Raw genomic sequence first — 15,166 nt, forward strand, 5'->3', positions numbered from 1 at the left:
TGGCCTCACGAAATCTATGGTTTAGAGGGAGATACAAATATGCAGACGTATAGTAATCTGCAAGTTAAAATAGTTTCTTTTTTCTTTTACAGAGGGTAGAAGGGGAAGGGCAGAGGGAGAGAGGGAATCTCAAGCAGGCTCCATGCCCACAGGAGCCTCATGTGGGGCTCAACCTCACAACACTGAGATCATGACCTGAGCCAAAATCAAGAACCAGATGCTTAATGGACTGTGCTGCCCAGGCATCCCTGCACATTAAATTTTCTAATAGCAGAAACTGCCTGGCATTATAAGTATAGAAGGAAGAATCCATACCAGAAATACTTTTTGGATTGAAAAAAAAAAAAAAAAGAAAGAAAAATAGATAGGAAAACTAAGCAGAAGTTCACTTAAGAATAAGGAAATTTATTGAATCACATAACATAAAAGTTCAGGTATGGATTTGTAAGAAGGTCTTATAGCAGGACATCTAATTCTCTCTGTAATGTGAGTTGACTTCATGCAGTTTGCCTCTGATTTTAGAATGGACATCCCTCATGGCAGCAAAATGGCTTCCAGTAGCTTTAGCGGTATTTCCCTTCCACTACAAATCACTCCACAAGATGAAAATATTTTGATGCCACATTACAAGAAAGTCTTGAGATTCATATTGTTCAGAATTAATTAATCAGGTGCCCACATCTGAATTTATCACAGGGAATGTGTTATATTGATTGACTTTGGTGTGAATCATATGCTCCTATACATAAGCTGGGGGCAGTTTCATAGAGTCTACAGAGTAAAAATGTATCGTCACAAAGGCCTGAAAAGAAAAAAAATAGCATGAATGTTGGCATCAGAAGAGGAAAGTGGATTTTGAAGCGATCACAAAAGGCGCAGGCCCCTAACTCAGCCTGGAAGATCTCAGAATAGGAGAAGACAGCTATGACTTCTGAAACATGTTTCAAGGTCCAGAAGAGAAATAATATCAGGCGGGAAAGAATGGACTACGGTGTAAGAACAAACCACCTCTAAATCTCAGTGGCTTAGGGGGGAAACAAACAAACAAACAAAAACCTTTATTTCTTGCTTGCACAACATCTCTTGTGAGTCTGCTAAATTCTCCAGAGCAGTAATGTGAGGTTGCTCAGATGATAAGCGATGTTGATATTATTGAAACTCCATTTCAATACATGTCTTCACAAGAGAGCTGGAAGGCACAGGACTAGCAGGTAAAAGCCCTATTTGATCACCACTAAATCCATCGATCATTTCTGTCCACAGCACACTGAACAGAGCTAAGTAAATACACACAGAGATTTATAATCCTCTCATGTCAGTTAAATGGCCAGATCCTGCCCACAAGCCATTGACCAGAACTAGCTGCATGGCCTCATCCGACCACAAGGAATGGAAAGGAGTAAAATCTTTGTGTGTGCCAGAAAGAAAGGCAAACTAGACCCAAGTGATCATTTGAAGCCACTACAGTGGTCTTGAGCCATCTGGATGAGGGAAGAGCTAACATGGAGACCTGGAGAGGTAAACAGTGTAATGAGTTCTAGGAGCTATGTTAACTCTGGCACTTTGGGGATGACACGCTGTTGGACACCCGCCCCCCCCCCCACGTGTCTATTTAAACGATTGCCCAACAAAGGTAAAAGTTCTTGCTTTTGAATGTTCTTGTGCCCCCCATTCATATGTTGCCACCCTAACCCTCAATGAGCTGACATTAGGAGGTGGGACCTTCAAGAAGCGACTAGATCATAAGGGTGGAACCCTCATGAATGGGAATGGTGCCCTTGAAGAGATCTCAGAGCTTGCTCTCCTGCCTCTCTCTGCTCTCAGCCACATGAGCGCACAGCAAGAAGAGTCATCAGCAAACCAGGAAGCAGGTTCTCACAAGAAAGGAATCTGCCAGCACCCTGATCTGATATTCCCCAGCCTCCAAAACTGTGAGAAATACATGTTTATTGCAAGTCCTCCATGCTGTGGTAGCTTTTTTTATAGCAGCCTGAGCTGATTGACAGTTGCCTGAAAGGGTGGCCATGTCTTGCTCTTCCTTGACACTACTTGTACGCACACGAGTAGAAACTTCAACTACCAATGGTCCAAGGGGGCGACCCTGTAGCGTAACCATTCAATTCAGAAGTTGTTGAAAGACCCAGAGAGGAGGTGTTCATCACAACAGAATGACTTCCCAGGTCCTGGCAACCTGATTCCAGAGCCTGTATAAGGCTCCAACAGTCTTTATCATTTCATGGGCCAGGTAGCTAGATTTTCCAGGGCTGCCAATCAGGCACCTGAACCAGGATCGCAATTCATTTTAAAATGTCAAAAAGGTGAAATGTCAGAGTCATAAGTGCTAAGAATGAAAGGACATATTTGATTATATTTTGAACTTGCTTGAAATTGTGTGGAAGAATTGAAATTTACCCACTGAGAATGACCTTTTTAAAGGTCCACTCATCCACAAACGATTCGGAATATTTAGCTTTCTAGAAGAATGCAGGGAGTTAACAGGAAAAAAAAATGTAGGAATGAAGTAGAGGTAGTTTATGGAAAATTTTTTCTAAAGGTGAAAAGATCTTCAGAAAGCTTTTTTGGATGATGTCTAAATCTGGACAATGGCTATGAAATATGTACAAGTCATTACTTCTTTGGGTCTGCATTTTTACATTTACACGAGGGTGTAGGAATAGATCATTTCTAATACAAGGATGTATAAAGGCATTCATTTTCCTGTCCAAGTTTAATATTCACTCACATTAATATGCTTTGATTTGGTTCTGAGATTACCTAGTTAACACTAGTTAACATTTCTTTTTTTCTTATTTATTATTATTATTATTTTTAGTTAACATTTCTCCCATCCAAGTACTAACCAGGCCCGACCCTGCTTAGCTTCCGAGATCAGACGAGATGGGGCATGTTCAGGGTGGTATGGCCGTAGACTAGTTAACATTTCTAACAGTAGTTTGATTTAAAAGAAATTGTCATAAAATCTCTTAATAGTCTTTTCCTGCTGACTACTCTGCTGACTACTCTGCTGACTGAGTAGAGGTGAGTATTCAGATTTCTTTAGAAGGGGTGTTTGTATGATTTGAGGACATCCTAGTATTCATTGGATTTGGTTCCTTTATGGGATCATCACAAAAATTCACACTCCACTAAACAACAATCACAAGACACTTATCATTATTTGTCTCTAAGAGCACTCAAGGGTACATTAGCAAACCAGAATAGCAATTCTTAAAAATTGTGTTCCTCAGTCCCCAGTTGACCATAATCTATGGTTGCCCCAGGGATTCTTGATTTCCTCTTCCTTTCCCCTCCCATGTGATGTTAGAGCTGCATTATCTCCTGGACAGAACTGGCTATCAGGAGTCCCGTCTCTGTATAATGATGGTACCTGGATACTTCAGGGTGGTTAACTCCTGGTCCTCCCTTGTCATCATGGACATCCATGCATAGAATCTCTTGAGAAAACAAAACAAAACAAAACAAAACAAAACAAAACACTTTTCTCTCCTTTATTTTTCTCTGGAGAAGTTCCTGGCAAGAATTTTTGATCAGAAAAATAAGAGATGTAATCTCTACTTTGCTCATAGGCTCCTCTACTGAATGGCAAATTCTCCTCTTGCTTTTTCCTTTATACTACGGGGTTAGGTGTAAATTCCTTTGAACAGTTCTGGTTCCAAAGTTAAGCTTAGGCTGGCTTTTTCTATCAGATAACCCCCTTGCATAAACTTAGAAAAGGGGAAAAAAAGGAAAGGTGCCCACGAACAGGTTTAATCCCTGCTCACAGCCAGTGACTAAGGTGAGTGAAGAGAGATGGTGCATGAGGCCAGTCATTCCTTAATTACTGATCATGTCCACAGTTGAAAGAGTCATGAGATTATTTAGCATTTCCCAAATTCTGAAGAGTTCAATTCTGATTCTCTCTCACCCCATAAAAAGTATTGTATAGCAATTTTTCCAATCTGAATTATTTTCTCTTTTTCCAGATACCCATAAATTCAACACACAGATGGTAGACGAATTCCACTCAGCCTCATGCATCTCCTAGGAAGTGAGTCCTATATGGAAATGGAAACCATCATGTTGTTATGTCTTTGAGTCCTCAGGTGTCTTTTATAGGCTGCCTTTCACACATCAGGCCATACGAACTTTAAAGAATATCTAATGCCGGATTACGCTAAGAGCAGATTTTAACCATAATTTGAAACTTTCATCCTTGGCTTTTGCCATGTTAGTTTCTGTGAATCCCTCTAGAGCCTATCATGACGGAGTGTCCCCAACCAGCACTGTGAAGGCATTAATAGAAGGCGAAATAGTTCTCCCTTCAGTCCTCAGAGAGATCAAGCAAACTCTGAGGCAGCTTTTAGCTAAAGGCAACCAACCATGTTGCCTCGAGCTGACCCAACCTCGTCCATATACTCGATTGGACTGTACAAGGCTTATTACTTTCTATTTGTCCTATGACATGGACACATGTGACACACAGATCCAAAGTAATACTGCATTGTAAGTCCCACTGTGATATGCAAATGTCCAGCCGATTCAGTCTTCCCTGGAAGAGGATGGCACACTTGAACCAATTTAGGGAGATTTTTTTTTTTTTTTTTTTTGAGCAAAGCAGTAGAAGTTTATTAAGCAGAGATACAGAGAAGGTTCTCAGAAGTGAGAGGGGTCCCCAACAGGGCTGCCCAAGATTTTTAATTGTCTTCACATGTCTTCAAAAAAAAAAAAAAAAAAAAAAAGCATAGGTCTTGAAGGAACTGGGTAAGTAAAAAAAAAGATTGCCATGTTACAACCTTTCATGATCATTAAACAAAATAATAATTTCTTGATGACATTAACTCAGTTTCCAATTTTCCACCCAGGTCATCTCATCACAAAGTGTGTATTTTCACCAGTACTCCAGTATTGCCTTGGCACTTGTTTCTACATAGTCTTTGAGGTTTTACTCTAAAAACAATAAGGGTCCCTATAAAATTGAACCTTTATATCACCATTAAAGCAACATAAGTAAAAATGACTCAGCAAGGTACTGCACCTTACACACTCAACTCTAAGCAGACCCAAAAATGTAAATTAAACCACCATGGGCCACCTTCTTGCTTCTTTCTGGACCCGGTCTCTTTTTTCCACAGGAAGCAGCTGAATCCAAAAATGAAAACAACTTCAAATAGGACTGAAAGTTAGACAATTTATATCTTAGAGATACTATTTTTTTAATATATTTTTCCTTCCCTTTTAGGATATTCTAGAACATGGTTTCTCACAATCTTTCTTGACAACTCTCATGCATAACTAGAAATGAAAATACAAGGGTGCCTGGGTGGCTCAGTAGGTTAAACATCCAACTCCTAATTGTGACCCAGGTTGTGATGTCAGGATTGTGGGATTGAGCCTTGGGTGGGGCTCCCAGGTCAGCAAGGAGTCTGCCTGAGGTTCTCTCCCCTTTTGCCCCCTTCCTTCTTTCCTTCCTTCCTTCCTTCCTTCCTTCCTTCCTTCCTTCCTTCCTTCCTTTTCTCTCTCTCCCTCAAATAAGTAAACAGATCTATAAAAAATATGCAAATTTAAATGCCCCTGTATCCACTACCTATATGACTTCTCTTTTTTTCAATGCTATACTTTCTTCTATCATATGTGGACCCCAGAATTTCTGCCACTGCCACTGGCCATGCCATGTTATTTCAGATGGTGGGAGGATGTAGATGATCCATGCTTCCTGTTTCTCAATTAAAAAAAAAAAAAATCAAGGGATGCCTGAGTGGCTCAGCAGTTGAGCATCTGCCTTCAGCTCAGGGCATGATCCTGGAGTCTTAGGATTGAGTCCCACATCGGGATCCCTGCATGGAACCTGCTTCTCCCTCTACCTGTGTCACTGCCTCTCTGTCTGTGTGTCTCTAATGAATAAATAAAATCTTAAAAAAAAAATGAAAGAGTGTTTGGTACTAAAGGTCTTTTTTTGCACAGATTGGTTTTTTGGAATGAAGTTCTTCCATAGAATATCTAGTCAATAAAACTATCCATGGGTACATATTAAGAAAAATAGGGACCATTATGAGGGAAGTAGAAAATGGAGTCTAAAAAGAAAAAAAAGAAAATTACTGAGAATAAAAAGGATAGGTATGGACTATTTGCAGCACATTTTGAAGCTTCAGAAGATAATCATGAAATTTACCACCATCTACCTAATAGTGGAAATTGATAAATCTGGTTAGAAGATTACTATTGAAGGAATCTGTAATTGGCAGAATCAGAATGGCTGGTCCTTTCTTTGAATAAGTTTCTTATTTAACATTTTCCAGAATTTATGAGGTACATGTCACCTGTAACTTACCAATGGTAAAACCACCCAGGCCAGAGACTTGAAGCCAGTCATGTAAAAGCATCAAGTCAGTACATTAATCTTTGTATTGAACCCTCCCTGTTAGATCACTCCATTATCATGTATCTTAGATGTCTGTATTTATGCATATGTAGGTCTATGCAAATATATGTATAAATTTATATGCACATGTATATGTATGTGTAGTATGTATACATAAAATACATGTTTATGGAGCATATATGCAGATATCTACATATGTACACAATATATAAGTAAAACATAACTGTTTCACAAAACAAGATTTCAGAAACAAAATTACGTGCTATTTTTTTGTGAGTAAATATTTAAACATCATGCGTGTGTTTATATCTCAGGGTACAAGCTTGATATATCTCTAAAGTATATTCATCTACACACACATACACAAATGAACATATTTCCAAGTGTTTGGACAAAGATAAATTTATATCAAAGGCATGTACTCCATTACCTATTGTCAGACACTTAGGATAGGGTATCTGGAAACTACTTCAGTTGGATTTCAATATTTTTCCTACTATGTGGAATATTAAAATAAAGATCCATCTGGAAAAATACAAACCCACTCCTCTAAAACTAGTGAATTTCTTTCTTTTTTTTTTTAAGATTTATTTATTTGACAGAGATAGAGCAAGCGAGCACAAGCAGGGGGAGCAGCAGAGGAAGAGGGAGAAGCCGACTCCCTGCCAAACAGGGAGCTGATCTGGGGCTCAATCCCAGGACCCCAGGATCACGACCTGAGCTGAAGGCAGATGCTTACCTGACTGAGCCACCCAGGTGCCCCAAAACTTGTGAATTTTGAGTAACCTTTTAAAGATTTAGATATCAACTGCAACATTCTCATACAATGACATCAAACCACTTGTAGGTTATAAAGGGGTTTCCTTTTTCCTACTCTTGCCAAATTTTGCTAATGTTTTCAAATATAATGATATCCCATGTGATTCAGTGATGAGTTTACATGAGTATTTTGTAAGTTATATCATGGCTTTTAATTGAATTAAATATTTTTATTATTATTATTTTTTTAAATTTCTTACTGGTTGCAGGTAGTAACTCTCTTGCATATACCCTGAAGTCCTTTGCTCGTTTTTACTTTTCTTGTTTTTCTGGCCTAGAAAATCCCAAGATTAACTCAGTTTTAACACCATGTTCTCTGGGTCCACAAAGGAACATGGCTGGAAAAGCAAATACAGGTAAGCTCACCTTCAGTGTGCAACCACTAAGAACTGTCCATTGTTGGTGGATCCTGGCACTTTGACTCTGTGGCTCTAGCCTATTCATTCTCCTGTTCTAGATGACTCTTTCACACGTTGTCCCTACACAAATCTACAGAACACTTTCGTATGCACTGTTTCCCCAGACCCCACACCATCCCAAGGGCATTGTGTCATTGTCCCCAGAGCTCACAGAGCACATTCATCCTCAGCAACCACGTGTGTATCTTCTCTCTGGGAAGCACTCTGCCCACATGACTCAGTGATTCACTGAAGCTTTCCTCTGCGCATCCCCTACAAATTAGCCACTCCTAAATCCCACAGCATATGTCCTAATGCCCATAAGCTGCTTTATTATTCGGCATTACATTCACGACACACTTGATTATTCCTTTTATTTCCCTCTACTAGAAAATACACTCGGATGGCACAGATTCTATTTAGAACAATGTGTCCATCAAAAGGCAGAGTATAAATACATGGATATTGAACCAATTACCTTGTATTTCTTTTGCCAATTATCTCTTCACCTGTTTTCTTTTTTTTTCTTTTGATTTGCTAAACATTTTCCAATAATTTTTCTGGAGTTCTGGATTAAAGATTACTAATATTTTGCCTAAAATGTGTTAAATATCCCAAGGTGCTAATGGACTTTGATTGTTTTGTGATACATAATGACACAGATAATTTAGATTTTTATTTTTACAAGTGTGTAAAAATCCTCAACGTAGCATCTTTCCATGAGCCTATTTTTGTAAAAGCTTTTTCTTTTATAAGATGACTCTTTACCTATGTGTTACTTTTATTTTCTTTTATGTTTTACTTATTAAAGGCTATATTCCACATTAAATTTTGGATAATGAGGGATCCCTGGGTGGTGCAGTGGTTTGGCGCCTGCCTTTGGCCCAGGGCACGATCCTAGAGACCCGGGATCGAATCCCACGTCAGGCTCCCGGTGCATGGAGCCTGCTTCTCCCTCTGCCTGTGTCTCTGCCTTTCTCTCTCTCTGTGACTATCATAAATAAATAAAAAAATAAATAAATAAATAAATAAATAATAAAAAAAATAAATTTTGGATAATGATAATTTTTGATTTACAATAAGGAGTAAGAATCTTTTTTTTTCAACAGAGTACATTTCTCAGTACTGTATATTTTCTCTTTCCATACTTTGAAATACCACCTTTACCACATTCTAGATTCTTATATATTTTGGGGTCTACCACAACCATGTCTATTCATTTGAATTATGTATTTTCTATTCCTACAGCTATACAAAAGTCTTTTCAATATTCTACATGTATAGTATTTTAATAACTTAGGATGAAAGCTCTTAGGATACTTGTTTCCCAAATGTATTTTATCTATAATATTTTAAATAAATGGATGGAACTTAAAGTGTTAATTCCACCAGAAAAGATTTAAAATAATTAAGTTCTCCTCTAACTCTCCCTAAGAAATCTGGGAATTTTGCTCTTTACCTTTGTTATTTACTCTGGTGAAAACTGACGTCTTTTTTTTTTATTTTAAAATTTGATTCATTTAGTTAGAGAAAGGAAGAAGGAGCATGTATGAGTGGGGGGAGGGGGAGGCAGAGAGAGAGAGAGAGAGAGAGAGAGAGAGAATCTCAAGCCTACTCCGCAGTAAGCCTGTGGATCATGACCTGAGCAGAAACCAAGAGTCAAATGCTCAGCTAACTGAGCCACCCAGGCACCCTGAAGACTGACATAATATTTAACATTATAGTTACCTACTTTCAATTATGGCATGCTTTTATATTTTTGATGTATTAAGTGATATTTGCCCTTTAAATTTTAACATTAAATATTTTACTTATACAAGATTACGATTATAGAAACATAAAATAATCATCAATAACTTAGAAAAAAGAAAATGAAAACTAAGTATAGCTTAAAACCTTTTCTTCTTCCTTGTAGTAAGTCATGAAAAGTCCTAGCCATGCCTCAGTGGAAAATGTACGTAAGATTTGACAATGCAGCATTCTAAACTTTTCTGTACATTTAAACAAATATAGGTACCCAGTTATAGAGCAGATATCAAAGTGTTTTATGACTTGCTTTTAAACTTGAAGTAGATTTTCATAGAAAATGAGCATGATTACAAATCATCACCTATAGTTTTACATCATATACCTAATCTTCTGTTATACGTATCAATAGTTCTCAGCTCTGGCTGCATATCACAATCCTTTGGGAAACTTAAAAAAAAAAAAAATATCAAGGCCCAGGCCATCCCTAAGTTTCTAATGATATTGGTGGCTAGAGAGCCTTGAGTCCTAATACTTTTAAAAACATTTTAGATGATTCTTGAGACACCTGGGTGGCTCAGCGGTTGAACATCTGACTTTGGCTCAGGGTGTGATCCCGGGGTCCCAGGATCAAGTCCCACATTGGGCTCCCTGCATGGAGCCTGCTTCTCCCTCTGCCTTTGTCTCTGCCTCTGTCTCTTATGAATAAATAAAATCTTTAAAAAAAATTTTTTTAGGTTATTCTAATGTATGCCTTGGATTAGTAACTGCTACTATATGTGAAATAGGATTTCTTAACTCATTCTCTCCTGATGACTATTTGGGTCCAGTTGGGCTGATACTGCTGAAGTAACAACCCCAATACCTCCTTGATTATCCCAGTGACCTCATTTCTTGCTTAGGCTGTATGTGTAACACAAGGGGGTAGACTAGAGGTTGTGGTTGCCATGAAGACTGCTCACAAATATTTGGCACTCCTTTTCCAGGCAGATGGCAAAACTCTATGCCTCCTCCCCCTTGAACTCTGATGTGGCCATGCAAGTTGCTCTGGTCAAAGCATAGTGAACAGGAAATGAATAAGCCAGTCAGCACTTCTCTGTGCTCTCCTCTTTTTCCATGGATCTAAGAAAGGTAATAGGTAGTAGCTAGCTCTATCAGTCCAGGCACCAATGGTAAGGATAATTAAAACATGGCTTAGGGTCCTGAGTCAGCTCATGAATATTTCATAGGAGTGAGAAATAACCTTTTATTGAGCTAAGCCATGGAAAGTCTGAGAGTGTTTTATTATAACAACAAAATCTAACCTATTCTGACTAAAGAGGCTGGTCTGCCCATAGCAGTCACTCAAAAGTCCACACTGAAAAAAGCTTCAGCTCAACTTGACTGTCACCAAACAGCAGCAAATAGCAGATGGGGTGAACGGGACATTGGCTTTTTTTTTTTTTTTTTTTTTTTCAAAATCTTATACCTAGAAATAACAGATGTCACTTACTCTTACATTTCACTGGCCAAAGAACCACCTAATCCCAAAAGGTTTTAAATGCATGATGTACTTGGAACATAAAGCCAAATCTATTTTATATTAGTGACATTTAGAAATGGGAACCACAAGGCCAACACCCTTCCTATATGGAAGAGGGTAGGAAAGGAAGGATCCACATATGTATAGGTAATATTTGAATTTTGACCTGAAAAGAGCTAGGATTTTTATTTGGAGATATTAATTATTCCAGCACCTGGTAGCAAGTTGCTAGGGAAAAAAAATGTATCAGATGTTCTTTTTCTTTTAGGAAATAGCAAATTATGGTCAATAATGAGTTGCCTAGAAATTAAAGGTATTGCATAGGTTTGAATTATCTATAGTGGGTATATAATATAAAGGAAGTCAAAATGTATCGATTATAGGGCCTAGAAAACCTATGCTCAAAATCCCAATTCCTTGTAGTTATGAGTTAATGACATTAGGCCAAAAAGTTCACTCCTCTAAGCTCAGTTTCCCTCCACGGGTGATACCATGATACAAGGTGGCTCTTACAATTATGTGGAATAATATATAATACACCAAGTTTGTAATCTGTTCCATAGGAGGACTAAAAAATATTGTCTTTTCTCCCATTCCTCATGACCCTAATAGCTCTTACACACAGAAACAGAAAATTGTTGTCATCTCTGAGCTACTTCACAATTCAGAGAATTAATTAGTATTTTCCTGTATGCCTCAAAAAAAAAGAAAGAAAATAAATAACCCTAGCAAAGTAAATTACCTTGGCAAGAGAAGGTCAGGCCACCTGGCAATAAACATCCCTACCAGATGCCTGTCTTTCTCTACCTTTTTAATTAAACTGGTTTATTTACAGACTTCAAGAATCAACAGAAAATGCAGGCCAATATGTGCAAGAGAGGAAGAGATCAAATAATAGTTCTTTAGGAGCCATGATGACACATTCTCAGTCTCACCAAAGCAGTGGAGCATCTGTGGTTTGATTCTGTTATGCCACAAGACATGAAACAGCATGTTTAATAGAAAGAAGTGACCACAGCCCCTGTTTCTTAAGTACTTTCTCCCCAAACAGGCAAGGATACAGAATTGAGAAATCTTTTTTTTTTTTTTTTTCTCCATGAAAATGTGTTATTTTGTCCATTGGCTTTGTTTATGACAAGGTCTTTTACTCATCACTTCAAGAATACTGTGTAAAATAGCTAAAGCCAGGGGCACTTGGGTGGCTCAGTCGATTAAGCATCCAACTCTTGATCCCAGCTCAAGTCATGATCTAAGGCCCCACATCTGGCTCCATGCAGAGTCTGCCTGAGATTCTCTCCCTCCCTTGGCTCCTCTCCTTGCTCTCTCTCTCTCTAAAATAAATATATGTAAAAAAAAAAAAATAGGGGCATCTGGGTGGCTCAGCGGTTGAATGTCTGCCTTCGGCTCAGGGCATGATCCCAAGGTGCTGGGATCGAGTCCCATGTTGGGCTCCCTCTGTCTGTGTCTCTGCCTCTCTCTCTGTGTCTCTCATGGGTAAATAAATAAATCTTTAATTTTTTTAAATAAATAAATAAATAAAAATAGTTAAAACCCAGCTGAAACGGATTAACATTGTGTGAAATTTGACTTTTGCAGACTTTCCTATTTGACTCTACTTTTATGAGGCATATTTTCCTTAAACAAACAATAAATGCTTACCATTAGTTCTGACAATCTGATAAGAAGAAAACGACCTTACACATTTAAGGAAGTAAAAAGCACTGGGGTTTCATCTAAACATTAAATGATGAAATAAAATAATAATGATGTTTTTATCACCTAGAACACATGGTAGGTACTACAAGGTTATTAGATGCTGGACAGCGATGGTTAATGATCAGACGAGGTAACTGGGCTGCTTTGGATTCGGCCCTTGGTATTGCCAACATTCTCTCCTAACCATTGTCTTATTTGAGGTTATAGATGGCTTTTGACTAAATTTCTTATAGCATAGCACTTAAAGAAGAATCAGTGGATTAGGTTACTTGACACAATCAGTGTTCTTTATCTCCACCTGCTGGAAATTAGGGCCAGACCAAATATGATGAATTATAATAGGGATAAATATAAAGGTACTAAATCAAGAAATTTCAGAGCAGGAAGGAACCTATAAGATCCTAGGTAACAGGATTTTTTTCTTTTTTTCACTGAAATGAAATTCAGACAGAAAAATAAGCCACAATTTTAGACATAAAGTAACAAATCAGTTTTGTGAGTTTAGGAGGAAAAAAAGTGTTAAGACAGTAGAAGAGAAAGACCACTGAGCAACGTAAACAACAGTGCTAAGCAGCTGCCTCTAAGGCTGATAGATGAGTTTTGAGATAGAAGCATGGCATCCAAAAAGAGGAGATATAATTAAAAGTTCATTTTCAGAAAGTTCTAGGTCCCACTTTTGTGAGGAAGATGACCAATCTGGATTGTGTCCTAGAGAATAGTAGCCAGGAAGACAGAAGGCCATAATTTTACATTATGTGTGGAAAAGCCAATGAAATTTAGACCGAAGAATTTTAAAATATGACTGTTGCATCCAAAAATGTTGACATTTAGAACAGAGTATACTTTGATGTAACTTGAGATTATTGAAAATAATACAAATTATAGGGAGTGAACCTTGTCATAAACATAAGGGAAATATTTTAAATGAGGCAACAGCTAATTCATTGAGGACTGAAGTTGTCACTGGCACCCTTCTATAAACTTCAGATATTCTGCATCAAATCTCATTTCACCCTTATGAGTTGGGTATTAATATTGGCGCCATTACACAAATGGGGAAACTGAGATTAAAAGGTGTTAAAAAAAAAAAACAAAAAACTTGCCTGATGTCATAGCGTGTGAAAGAACCAGGACTTAAACCAAAGCCATTTGGCTGAAAAGCTGGTAGTGTTACTATTGCCTTTTGCCATCATTTATGTACTCAGGGTGATCCTTCTAAGGCTGTTTTACCACTAACTTTAAGCTCTACATGGAATGAATATCTGACAGACTTTCAGAGCAAAAGATAGACTCTCAAGTAACAACTGTTTCTCTAAAACCTAAGCCATGTCTTGAAGTCTATGTCACAAGGCATAATCCTGAAGGTGAAGGGAATAGTCATTCCTTTCAGTTGTGCAAATGGAACTGTGTGAAGTCATACTAAGTGTTCAGAGGACACTGGAGCATTTACTCAGGCTCATGCACTCATCTGAATGGTTTTCAACTTTTCCACAGCACCTGCACAGTGCTCCTAAAAATGCTGGAAAGTAAGGACATCCGTGTAGTAGCCACAGTTGACAAGACCTAGAGCATGGGAGCTCACTTATGGCTACTACGGGCATGTGGACAGGTAACCTTTATTGGGTTCCAAGGCAGTGGACACTTGTGCATCCTGATCTTATGTAAGGTAGTTGTGATTCTTTATGCCAAGCCTTTATAAGTTGCCTTAATATGTTGACTGTAGACATTGTTAGTTTTGAGTAACAGGAAACTGCTGGAGCTAGAGCACCAATGAAAAAGCACAAATCATTCTTCATAAGAAATTATGTAGATACTCACAGAATATATAGACAAGTACATAGAAAATCCTCCAGATTCGGAAACAGAAATTGCAGTACTCTTGAGAATCTTCATACTTTGGACACGCTCTTTGCTGTGACCCTATTCTTTACCCTATTAGAAATAACTGAAGTTAGGAACACATGGGTGGCTCAGTCGGTTGAGCATCTGCCTTTGGCTCAGGTCATGATCTCAGTGTCCTCGGATTGGGTGCCGAGTAGGGCTCCCTGCTCAGCTGGGAGTCTTCTTCTCCCTCTCCCTCTGCCTGTCTCCCCACACATGATTTTTCTCTCCCAAATAAATTTTTAAAAATCTTAAAAAAAAAATCATTGAATTTTTTTAAGCCTCAAATTGTTCAGAGCATTTTCTGAGAATAAGGATTTACTCTTAAAACAACCACAGTACATTTAACAAAATCAGGAATTAAACATTGATAACATATTCTTAACATACATATCTAATCTAATCTAATCATATCTAATCATATCTAATCTGTATTCCATATTTGAATTTTACCAACGATCTCAATACTTTAGAATTATCTAATTATGTATTCACGTGTATGTTTTTTATTTACTCTTATTTATTGAAGTTTTTACAGTCTAGAATCCAATCAAGTCTTTCTTGTTGGATGAGTTTAACTCAGCCACAAAGGATCAGCATTAGAGTGTATTGCTAAAAAAGGATGTAATATTTCTATTGTAAAGTATGGGAGCTGCGACAATTCATAAGCTACATAGCCATGTCCCTTAGCGATAAAAGAATCCA

General features: G+C 37.9%; 1 long non-coding RNA gene across 1 annotated transcript; it reads left to right on the plus strand.

Moving 5' to 3' along the window:
- Positions 1-3,980: 3,980 nt before the first annotated feature.
- On the plus strand, positions 3,981-14,187 carry LOC118351320 (uncharacterized). The gene is made up of 3 exons (XR_004806561.1): positions 3,981-4,048; positions 7,477-7,554; positions 14,075-14,187. It is a non-coding gene; the product is annotated as an uncharacterized LOC118351320 (long non-coding RNA).
- Positions 14,188-15,166: the final 979 nt, after the last annotated feature.

This window comes from Canis lupus, chromosome 18, assembly GCF_003254725.2.
Source record: "Canis lupus dingo isolate Sandy chromosome 18, ASM325472v2, whole genome shotgun sequence".
NCBI lineage: Eukaryota > Metazoa > Chordata > Mammalia > Carnivora > Canidae > Canis > Canis lupus.